Here is a 12,754-nt window from a genome sequence, read left to right on the forward strand (position 1 = left end):
CATTTGGAGGATCCAAAAACAATCCTTTTGGATATATATATATATATATATATATATATATATATATATATATATATATATATATATATATATATATATATATATATATATATATATAAATATATATATATTTACATTTTTAAGTATTATATATATATATATATATATATATATATATATATATATATATATATATATATATATATATTTACACTTTTATTGAAGCTTTAATTTTTGCATTGGCTGGTCTTTTGTCGTTGTAAAAGACATATCGCCGAACCTTTGCTTCTTTTATTTGTTCAGGTGGTGGGACAGAAACTTCTTCTTTCGCCTCGGCTTGTCTTTTGTTATTATGAAAGAGATATTGCCGAATCTTTATTTCTTTTAATTATCCAGGTGGTGGGACAAAACTTCTTTTTCTTCCAACGATTTATCAAGTTCAGGTTTTTGATTTTCAGAGTTAGGGAATGCATTAATGACCTTATCCATGTCAAAGTCCAAAACCTAATAATCATCACTATGATTTTCAATTTCTTAGGTTTGTTTTACCTGAATTTATCCATGTCAAAATCCAAGACCTAATAATCATCCCTATCATTTTCAATTTGTTTGGTTCGTTTTACCACGGCTTGTCTCTTGTCATTATATGTTTTGGTCAGTAACTTCAAAATGTCTTATAAGTTTGCCTTCAGGGTTGATATGACCCCCATAATCTTAATGTTAAATTTTATTTTACGCTGCAACGATAACTTAGCCCCAAGAGACATGAAAGAAGAATTAAAATAAAACAAAATGTAAAAAATTGATACTGTAAGATGCGCTACACCAAATATTTTGCCTATATTTCGGAATATTGGTGAACTATTCCAAAATTCCTTCCTATCTTCATCATTTTTATTTCTCATACTTTCTTTGTGGATGCTCAATTTTTATGTCGGGGGATTTTCAACGGTGAGAGGGCTTACACAGGAGTAGATTTTCGTGGGAGGGTTGAATTAAGGAGCAAATCGCCAGAGGGTATCACATTTATCCCTATCAAACAGTTCGTGGTAACGAACTGTAGTAAGGAGCGACCCGGCTCAATAGTAACCAAAACTCTAAAATATAGAATTTTGATACCAATAGCTACATCAAAAGAATTGCATTTTAATGCTGATTTTAAATATTTAAGTTTCATCAAGTTTAGTCTCACCCATCAAAAGTTACGAGCCTAAGAAAATTTGCGTTATTTTAGAAAATATGGGAAAACACCCCTGTATTGTCATAGAATCTTAACGAAAATCACACCATCAGATTCAGCGTATCAGAGAACCCTACTGAAGAAGTTTCAAGCTCCTATCTACAAAAAATGTGGAATTTTGTATTTTTGCCAGAAGGCAGATCACGGATGCGTGTTTATTTGTTTTTTTGTTTTTTTTTTCCCAGGGGTGATCGTATCGACCCAGTTGTCTTAGAATGGTGCGAGAGGGCTCATTTGAACGGAAATGAAAAGTTCTAGTGCCCTTTTAAGTGAAAAAATTGGAGGGCACCTAGGCCCCCTCCCACGCTAATTATTTTTCCAAAGTCAACAGATCGAAATTCTGAGTTAGCCATTTTATTCAGCGTAGTAAAAAAACTTTATAATTATTTCTTTGGGGACGACTTTCTTCCCACAGTCCCCGTGAGAGGGGCTACAAGTTACAAACTTTGACTTGTGCTTACATATAGTAACGGTTATTGGGAAGTGTACAGGCATTTTCAGGAGGATTTTTTGGTTGGAGGCAGGGGTTGAGAAGAGGGGGATATGCTGGGAGAGCTTTCCATCGAGGAATTTGTCATGGGGGAAGAAAATTTCCATGAAGGGAGTGTATGATTTACTAGCATTTCTTAAAAAAAACAATGAAAAAATAAATATGAAAAAGTTTTTTTTTCAGCTGAAGTAAAAAGCAGCATTAAAACTTAAAGCGAACAGAAAGTATTATCCATATGAGGGGCTCACTTCCTCCTAATACCTCACTCTTTACGCTAAAGTATTTTTAGTAATTTCAACTATTTATTCTGCGGCTTTTGTGATTCAGGGGTCATTCTTAATGAATTGGGACAAATTTTAAGTTTTAGTGTAAAGAGCGAGGTACTGACGAGGGGGCGAACCCCCTCATATATGTAATAAAAACATGAGAATACAAAAGTTCTTTACGTAAGCTAATTTATAAGTTACGTATATCTTTAACTAATCAAAAGATTCGTAAAAAATTAAAAGCTCTAGTTGCCTTTTTAATTAACCAAAAATCGGAGGGCAACTAGGCTTCCTCCCCCGCTCTTTTTTTCTCAAAATCATTCGATCAAAATTAAGAGAAAGCCATTTAGCCAAAAAAAATGCCAATTTCGTTTTAATTATTCCTCTGCGGAGAGCCAAAATCAAAATATGCATTGATTCAAAAACTACTACTACTACTAATAATAACTCACTGCAGCACCAAGCCGCCTGAGGCCAACACAGCTACGCACGCTCCTCCTCCAACCTAATCTATTTAAAGCCTCCCTCTTTACACCCTCCCAGGAAGTTCCCATTTCCTTTAAATCTTTATTTATGACATCCTCCCAACACAGACAAGGACGACCTGCTTTCCATGTAGCCCCAGACGGTTGGCCAAAAAGGACAATCTTCGGTAATCTGTCATCCTTCATCCGTAGAACGTGGCCTAGCCATCTCAACCTTTCTTTCATTATAGCCCCAAAAGCGGGATTGAACCACACTTTTTGTACAACCTACTGTTTGAAATACGGTCAGTCAGCCGGGTACCCAGAACAATCCGTAGGCAATTTCTCTGAAAAACATCTAGTAAATTTTCATCTGCTTTTCGGAGTGCCCATGCTTCAGAGCCATATTTGACCACTGTCATCACTGTAATTTCCAATATTCTAATCTTGGTTTGTAGACTTATCTTTCTATTCTTCCAAACTTTTTTTAACTGTGAAAAAACACCCTGGGTCTTAGCTATTCTACTTTTAACATCTTCACTGCTCCCACCATCTTTACTAATAATACTACCAAGGTAACTGAAGCTCCCAACCTGATCAATCTTTTCGTTACCTAATGTAACCAGTTCATCTTCCTTATTCCTAGCCTTAGTGACTTAGTCTTTTTAACATTAATTTTCAAGCCTATTTTAGCACCCTGAACTCGTAAAACCTCTAAAAATTCATTCATTTTGCTCATACTTTCATCTAATATGCTTAAATCATCAGCATAATCTAAGTCCAGGAGCGTTCTTCCTCCCCATTTGATTCCATGGTCTCCAATTGCCTTTCCTGTGCTCCTTAAGACGAAGTCCATCAAAATGATCCATATAAAGGACGTTCAGAAATTAAATAAAAAAAAACAAGTTTTTTTGAATGAAAGTAAGGAGCGACATTAAAACTTAAAACGAACAGAAATTAATTCGTATATGAAAGGGGCTGCTTCCTCATCAACGTCCCGCTCTTTACGCTAAAGTTTTTTACTGTTTTAAAAAGAAGAATTGACAGAAAGAGTCAAACTATAGCGTAAAGAGCGGGGCGTTGATGAGGCAGCAGCCCCTTTCATATACGAAGTAATTTCTGTTCGTTTTAAGTTTTAATGTCACTCCTTACTTTCATTAAAAAAAACTTGTTTTTTTTTATTTAATAAACATACGGAGTCTATTCAAAATGAACGGTTATTATAAACGGTTTATTTCTTAATACTATTAACTACATATATAGCTCCACAACTTCTAATTATGGAAGAGTACTTGGATATTTTTGAGAAGGAGGGGGTAGTTAAGGCCTCAAAAGCATATTTAGATTTTAGTTTTCGAACTTTTTAAGAACAGTACTTTTGAATAAGAGCACAAGAGGGTTTATACTTTCTGATCTCAAGAATAGGGAATAGATAACTTTGATGGTCCCCCACCCCTATAAGAAAGACAAAAATAATAACTTTCTCAATCATAGGCAGCGCAATACCGCTGCCTAAGTAAAGACTGACGAGGGCACAATGAATTATTTTTTATTCTTCTTATTCTTTTTTTTTTAGACTAAGGACCTTGTATTGAAACAATTATCGTAGCAACTTTAAAAAGGGTTCATTCGATTGAAAATTGAAAGGGGTAGGACTCTTTTAATGTTCAAAAGTGATTGGAAGGCAACTAAACCTCCTCCACGCCTACCATTTTCCCAAACACATCCAATCAAAAATTAAAGATAGCCATTTTGTTCAGCGTAGCTAAAAGGTTCGGATATTATGCCTATAAGGATGACACCCCCCCCTAAAGACCTAAGGGAAAGGGTTGTAAGTTACGCTGTGGGGCATACACAGTTTTTATAGAAAGGATAGTCGTAAAACTTCCGAGGGGTTGGGGGCTCATTGGATTGGTAATCAGATGCCTTAGTGCCATTTTTAAGATTTAAAGTGATTGTAGGGTGGACACCTCATCCCCCACACACCCCGTATTTTCCTAAAAATGCATCTGATAGAAATTTTGAGATGGCCATTTGTTATCGTAGAAACTTCGAAAAAAGCTCATTCGACTGGAAACTGAAAGGGCTGGTGCCCTTTTAATAGTCAAAAGTGGTTAGAGGACCACAAGGCCCGTTCCCCCTTCCATGCTCATCAATTCCTAAAACAAGTCTAATCAAAATTTTGAAAAAGCCATTTTGTTCAGCGCAGTCATAGAGTCCGAAAATCATGTATTTGAGGATGACGATCCCCCTCCCATGGTCCTCAGGACAAGGGTTGTAGGTTATACCCCGAGGTTATATAAGGTTTTCTATGGAAAGTGTGTCTTACAAACTCTGGAAAGGGCTCATTGGATTGAAAATCCGTTGTTTTAATACTCTTTTTAAGAGTCAAAGTTATCTGGGGCAGCCCCCCCTTTCCACGTCGTGTTTTCCATAAATGTATCCGATAGATATCTTGAGATAGCCGTTTGTTGAAAATCAGACCAAAGATCATATAATAACGCCTTTGCGGTTGACAGAATATCCCAGAGTTGGGGGGGGGGGGTAAGAGACTTATAAGATCTTTATGGAAGGTGGAGGGGGGAGGTCGTGTGAACTTTAGAAGAGGCTCAATTGATCGGAAATGAATAGTTATAGTTCACTTCTAAGAGTCAAACATGATGGAGAGCAACTAGCCCCCTTCCCTCATATTCTCTTTCCTCAAAACGCATTCAATTGAATTTCTTAGATAGCCATTTTGTTACCAATAATCCAAAAGTCACATAACAATGTCTTTAGGGCCGACAGAATGACAAGAGCTCATTAGCAGGGGTTGTAAGTTAAGCTCCGGGGCGTAAAAGGTTCCTATGGAATGGGTCGTCGTATAAACTTTGGATCGGATTTAGCTCATTTGATTGGAGGTTGGAAGTTTTGGTGCCGTTTTTAAGAGTCAACAGTGAATGGAGGGCTATCAGCCCCCCCCCAAACCTATCATTCCTCAAAAATATCCCATCAAAATTGTAAGAGAGCTATTTTGTTCAGCATTGTGGAAAGTTCCAGTAATTTTTCTCTGGGGATGTTAACCTCCTTAGAGTTCTCAGGACAAGGGCTTTAAGTTAGGCAATTCATTCATTGTTTACACATAGTATATGTTATTTAGAAAGATATATATGTTTGAATTTTACTTTCCAAGAAGACAAAGGGTATTCAGATGAGCCTTTCAGGGAACATTATGGGTAGTGTTGAACCAAATCATAATATGTTATGTGTCTACGGATTTTCAGAAGGGCGTAACGTTTTAGTGCTGTTTTTAAGAGTCAAAAGTAAACGGAGGGCAATCAGCCCCCCAAGCCTATCATTCCTCAAAACATATCCCATCGAAATTGTCCATCATTGTGAAAAGGTCCAGTAATTTTTATTTGGGGATGTTAACCTCCCTAGAGCTCTCAGGACAAGGGCTTTAATTTAGGCAATTCATTCACTGTTTACACATAGTATATGTTATTTAGAAAGGTCTATATGTTTGAATTTTACTTTCTAAGAAGACAAAGGGCATTCAGATGAGCCTTTCAGGTAATATTAAGGCTAGTGTTGAACTAAATCATAATACGTTATGTGTCTACGGATTGTCAGAAGGGCGTAACACAAGAATAACTGAGTATATTAATTTGGAAAATTCATAAAATGATAAGGGAGATGATCAAAAAGGCAATATTTGTCTGCTACCAATACTACGTCAACTACCTCCTATTGCTATTACCACACTACTCCATTTATAGAATTGAGCAAGAATTTGAACTAAATCAATAGACGCTATGTGCATGCACATTGTCAGAATAGCATATCTCAAGAATTGATTTGGGTATGAAGTCGGAACTTTCAGAAAATGTTTAAAGGGGAAGATTATTTCACCAAAAATTGAGTCAAATAATTTTCCAAGCGTGTAACTACGACAAATTACTATCAATAAGTAAACGAAAATAAAAACAAACAGAAATTACAATAAATAGCCAAGTCAAACTCAATAGCGAGCAAAATTAGCGTGAGTACGGCTGATAGCCCCCCAGGCCATCTCAAAACCAGAGCATAACTTGTGCTTTGCTGCAAAAAAAGTGCATTTTAAATGTGTCCACTTTTTTTTTAATTTCATAAATAAGAAACTATCAAAACTTTATGGAATAAATACCAGTATATGTCAATTAAACTGACAATCCATAGTTATTTGTTTTGTTTTGCTTGTTTTTTTTTTCAGTAAGGTGCGAGTAATGTTCTGGTCATGAGAAGGCATGGGGGTTATCAGCCCTACTCATGTTAATTTTGCTCGTTTTTAGTTTGACTCAGCTATTTGTTGCAATTTCTATTTGTTTCGAGTCTCATTTACTTATTGATACTGATTTGTGATAGTTTTACGCATGGAAGATTATTTGACTCTATGTCTCCTCACTTTTGGCTAAGTGGAGCTCTTTACTTTTCTCTGAGAAACATGTTTTGTGGAAAAAAGATTTTTAAATTAATCTCATCGAAAAGCAATAGTGGGCGTACTGCTGTTAATACTACTGTTACTGTTGTATTTACTACTACTGCTACTATTGCTACTTCAACTGCAGCTACTTTTTAGGTTAACAGAACTGAGAGGAAAGTTTCAAGAAGTATATAAAGATACAGGATATCAAAAGGACATATCAGCAATGTCATAGCAATGGCTAATTAGATTAACTTGAAACTTTCAGGTCTTGATGAGAGGGATGTTCTACCGACCAAAAGGTATTATATAAATGCTACCGCTGCTATTAGTTCTACCGCTTTTTCATACTGCTATTACTAATATCAATACTAGTACTGTGACTACTATTACAACTATGCCTAATGGTATGAAGGTAAAATTTTCAGGGGTAACATGAACTTAATCAAAATACGCCGCCTGTATGCAAGCTGTGAAAAGGGTATAACAGCAATATCTTAGGAACAGTTTGGTGTATGAAGTTGAAACTAACAGGGTTTGTTGTCAGGGATATTGAACTAACCAAAAGATAATATTCGTATCCAAATGCTATTACTTTGCTCATACTAGTACTATTGTTGCTAGTAATACTGCTTCTATTACTACTACAGCCACTAAAGCTTAGATTACTAGAATTAATTTTACTGCTGCTATTAATGCTACTATGAATACCACTACTATGAATATTAATTCAACTATGATCCCGTGGACTTTCAAAAAGGTGACAAAGCAACTCCTGAAGAACAGCTTATATTGTTAAAAGCTAGACCTTTAGGGTAACTTGCGGGTCTTTTTATTATCTAGACAGAAGGCAATATGTGCATATTTTTAATAATATCAGTACTGTTACTGCAGCTAATGACGCTAAGGGTATTAAGGTGAAATTTGTAGGGAAGGTTTAGGTGGAGTCTTAATTAAACAAAAAAGCTGTATGCATGCAGACTTTCGAAAGGGCATATAAGCAATATCATAGAATGCACCACTCTACAATTTCTAGGTATATCATTGATACTTCTAAAAGAGCTAATTACATTCTAAATTAAAAGTTCTGGTGCCCTTTTTAAGAATAAAAAGAGATTGAATTGCAAGCAGTCCTTCTCTTTTTGAGACAGCTATTTTTTTCAGCATGGTAGAACGGTACAGAAACTATGTCATTAGGAATATTGGGCATGTCCACCCCCCCCCCAATTATACAATTGACTCACTATCCTTTGTAAATAAATTTTGCTTTAAACTAAATCAACAGGCATTGTGCTTATGGTTGGTCATAAGACACCTCAGCAATATATTGAATACGAGTGAGGGGTCTTGAGTTGAATCTTTCGGGGAAACTAATATTACTACTTCTGCTCTTACAATTTAAATAAGTTAAGATTAAATGTATTTAGGCGGATGATGAACCTAATGAAAACAAAGTACAAGCACGTGGACTTTCACAAAGGTGACAAAGCAATGTCTGAAGAATAGCTTATATTATTTAGTTAGATTTTGACGAGTAAGCTGTGGGGGTTTCTGAGCTAGCCAGAAGGCACTATGTGTATACTTTTAACAGTACCACTACTGTTACTGTAACTAATGACACTAAGGGTCTTGACTTATTTGACTAAAGTCCAGTCCGGCCTTTGTGGCTGTATTGGGGCTTCTTCTCTTGTGAACAAATGATGAATGTGGCGACGGTAGTTCGATCTATCTGGCGCTAGACGAAGTAGCTGGGAGAGGTTATTGGCTGGGAAGTTGTCGGTCCATCTCTTATGAAGTCGCCCTCTGGGGCGCGTGCCGTGAACCCGTCCTTCGAATGTTATTTTTGGGAGCTGGCTGGCCGACACTCGCTGGATATGGCCAAGCCAGCGGAATTGCTGGCTTCTGACCGGTCCAAGATGATGCGGTAATAACGGAGTAGATTTCGGAGGTCTTCATTTGAGAGCCGGTCAATGTAGGGGATCCCTGCAATGCGTCTAAGGCATTTAGTTTCAAACGCGGAGATTCTTAGCTCATCATCAGACTTTATTGACCAAGTTTCGATTGAGTATAAAGCAATTGGGATTATGAGAGAGTTGAAGAGTCGCACCTTCAGAGAAGTGGACAGAGTCTTGTTTTTCCAGATTGGCAAGAGGTTCTTGAAGCTGGTGCCTGACAGGCCAAGTCTTCATTTGATCGATCTCGAGCAGTCGTTGTCAGAGTTATCAGAAGAAAAAGGAGGTGCCTTTTCTAAGAATAAAAAGAGATTGGATTGCAAGCAGTCCTTCTCTTTTTGAGACAGATATTTTGTTGAGCATGGTAGAAAGGTACAGCAACTATGCCATTAGGAATATTGGGCATGTCCACCCCCTCCTCCCAAATTAAAAATTGGCTCATTATATTTTGAAAACAAATTTTGCTTTAAACTAAATCAACAGGCATTGTGCTTATGGTTGTCAATAAGACACCTCAGCAATATATTGAATACGAGTGGGGGTCTTTTGCTCTTACAATTTAAGTAAGTTTAGATTAAATGTATTTAGGCGGATGATGAACCTAATCAAAACAAAGTACAAGCACGTGGACTTTCACAAAGGTGACAAAGCAATGTCTGAAGAATAGCTTATATTATTTAGTTAGATTTTGAAGGGTAAGCTGTGGGGGTTTCTGAGCTAGCCGGAAGACACTATCTGTATACTTTAATGCTATCACTACAGTTACTATAATTAATAACGGTATGGGTATTACGGTGAAACCCTTTTAGGAGGAGTCTTGATTACACCAAAGAACTCTATGCATGCAAGCTTTCAAAAGGACATATAAGCAATATGATATGCAGCACCTCTGTAATGGCTAGATATATCATTGAAACTTTTAAAGGAGCTAATTCAATTCAATATTAAAAGTTCTGGTGGCCTTTTTAGAATAAAAAGAGGTGGAGCGCAAGCATCCCTTTTCTTTTTGAGGCAGCAATTTTGTTCAGCATTGTAGAACACTCCAGTAGCTATGTCTTTAGGGATATTAGGCATTTCAACCACCCACAATTATGCAATCGACCTATTAACTATAGAAAATAAATGTTACTTTAAACTAAATCAAAAGGCATTGTGTTTATGGTTGCCAATAAGACACCTTAGCAATATATCAAAAATGACTTGGGGTATTAAGTTGAAGCTTTTCGGGCTACTACTATTACTAATTCTGCTCTTCAACTTAAATAAATAAAAAGAGTGTAAATGTATCCAGGTTGTCAAAGAGCATAGATAGATACTTTGGGAATGGTATAAGGTTTTATATTTAGGTCAACCTTAGGATATATAAAATTAAATTAAAACATACTGTTTGCTTCAGGATTAAAAATGTTAAAAAGCTTCTCCAACATACAAATAACTATACCTAAACTATGGATTATTACAGAAAAAGACTGAAAAGATATAAAAAAAATTCCGTGAAAAAACTAGGTCAATAAAAAACAAAAAGAAATTAATTTAGGAAACTTTTTCCACAAAACATATAACCAGGATATATCAGTAATGTCATAGCAATGCTAATTGTATTAAGTTGAAACTTCGAGGAGTTGATGAGATGGATGTTCTACTGGCCCAAAGAAAATATGTTAATACTACTGCTGCTAATAGTTCTTCCATTATTCAATACCATTACTAGTTCTATCAAGACTACCACTGTGACTACTATTATAACTATGCCCAAGGGTATGAAGGTAAAATTTTCAAGGAATTTTGAAGGGGGAATGTGAGCTGAATTACAATATGCCGTCTCTATACAGGTCGTGAAAAGGGTGTAACAGCAATATCTTATAAACAGTTTGCAGTGTGAAGTTGAAACTAGCAGGGCATGTAGTGAGGGATGTTGTACTAACCAAAAGAAAATATTTCCATCCAAATGCTTTTGCTTCTACTCATACTACTACTATTGTTACTGTTACTACTACTTCTATTACTACTACTGTCACTAAAGTTTATTCTACTAGAATTGATTCTATTGCTACTGCTATTTCTACTGCTTTTAAAACTAAGGATGTTGAAGAAATTAAAGGTGTTATGTGCATACTGCTACTAATCTTGTTACAACTATTGCTACTGTACAAGCTAAGGGTATTAAGGTGAAGCTTTTAATGGATATGTAGGAGGATGTTTAACTAAATCAAAACCAACAGTGATCACCTGGACTTTCAAAAAGATGACAAAGCATTATCTGAAGAACAACTTTTATTATTTAGTTAGACCTTTAGGGTAAATTTGTGGGGATTTTTTTAGCTAGCCAAAAGGCAATATGTATATACTTAAATACTATCACTACAGTTACTGTAACTAATGACGCTAAGGATATTAAGATAAAACCTATAGGGAACACTTGGGAGTTTCAACTAAACGAAAAAACTACATGTCTGCAGGCTTTCAAAAAAGCGTGTAAGCAATATCATAGGAAGCATCACTCTATAATAGCTACAAAAATTATCAAAACTTTTAAAGGAGCTAATTCGATTCAAAATTGAAAGTTCTGATGTCCTTTTTAAGAGTAAAAAGAGATTGAAGGGCAAGCAGCCCTTCCCTTTTTGAGACAGGAGCTAAGTCTTTGGGGATACTGGGCATGGCAACCCCCTACAATTATGTAATTGGCCCATTATCTTTCGAAAATAAATGTTGCTTTAAAATAAATCAGAGGCATTCTGTCTATGGTTGCCAATAAGCCACCTCAGCCACCTATATTGAGAATGAATGGAGGGTGATAAGTTAGAACTCTTGGGAATACTACAATGACTACTTCTGAACTTACAATTTAAATAAATAAAAAGATTGTAAGCGTATCCAGGTTGTCACAGAGCATAGATAGAATATTTTGGCAATGATATAGAGTTTTATTTTTCAGGTTAATTTCAGCAGCTATAAAATTAAATTTAAAAATATTGTTTGTGTCAGGATTAAAAATTGTGGAAAAAGTTTCTCCAACATACGAATAGCAGCCCAAACTACGGATTCTTATTGAAAAAAACTGAACAGATTTAAAATATGTTTTTTTTCCCTGAAAAAGACTATGCCAATAAAAAACGAATAGAAATTAATGTAAAAAACTTCTTCCGCAAAACATGTTTTTCAAAGAAAATTAAAGAGCTCTATTAAGCTAAAAATCAGCAGAAACAAAGTCAAATAACCTTCCACGCGTAAAACTACCCCTTATCACTATCAGTAAATAAATGAAACTCAAAACGAACAGAAATTACATTGAACAGCGGAGTCAAATTCAAAACGAACAAAAATTAACATGAGTAGGGATGATGACCCCCATGCCTTCTCAAGACGAGAATATAATTTGCCCTTTAGTGAAAACACAATATATTTTAAATGTTTTCCCTTTCTTTTACTTTCAAAAGTAAAACATTATCAAAACTTAAAGAAATAAATATCAATATATCTCAATTAAACTGAGAAACCATGGTAATTTGTTTTTGAGTTGTTTTTTTTTTAGTAAAGCGCCAATAGTTTATGAGTCTTGAGAAGAAATTGGGGTTATCAGCCCTATTCGAGTTTATTTTTGCTCGTTTGAGTTTGACTCGGCTATTTATTAAAATTTCTGTTCGTTTTGAGGTTCATTTATTTCTTGAAAGTGATATTCGTATTCGTATTCGTTTATTTAAATAGCTATCGTAGCACTCAAAAATGAACGCTAAATTACGATAAATATACTATCAAATTACAATTAACACTTGTTAAATGCTCTTAGGAAATACGGTACAAAGGAGTTTGCGAATCTGTTCGTACGGCACTTGACTGGTTCTTGTTTGTTGTAATGCCGAGTATGTCTTCTGATTGATGCGAATGGTGGAAGTATGGATTG

General features: G+C 35.5%; 1 protein-coding gene across 1 annotated transcript in view; it reads left to right on the forward strand.

The window, feature by feature from the left end:
• The window catches only part of LOC136031501 (peroxidase-like), a gene marked incomplete in the record, with an annotated part of 143,388 nt that overhangs the window by 56,515 nt on the left and 74,119 nt on the right, over nucleotides 1–12,754 (forward strand).

This window comes from Artemia franciscana, chromosome 9, assembly GCF_032884065.1.
Source record: "Artemia franciscana chromosome 9, ASM3288406v1, whole genome shotgun sequence".
Lineage (NCBI taxonomy): Eukaryota > Metazoa > Arthropoda > Branchiopoda > Anostraca > Artemiidae > Artemia > Artemia franciscana.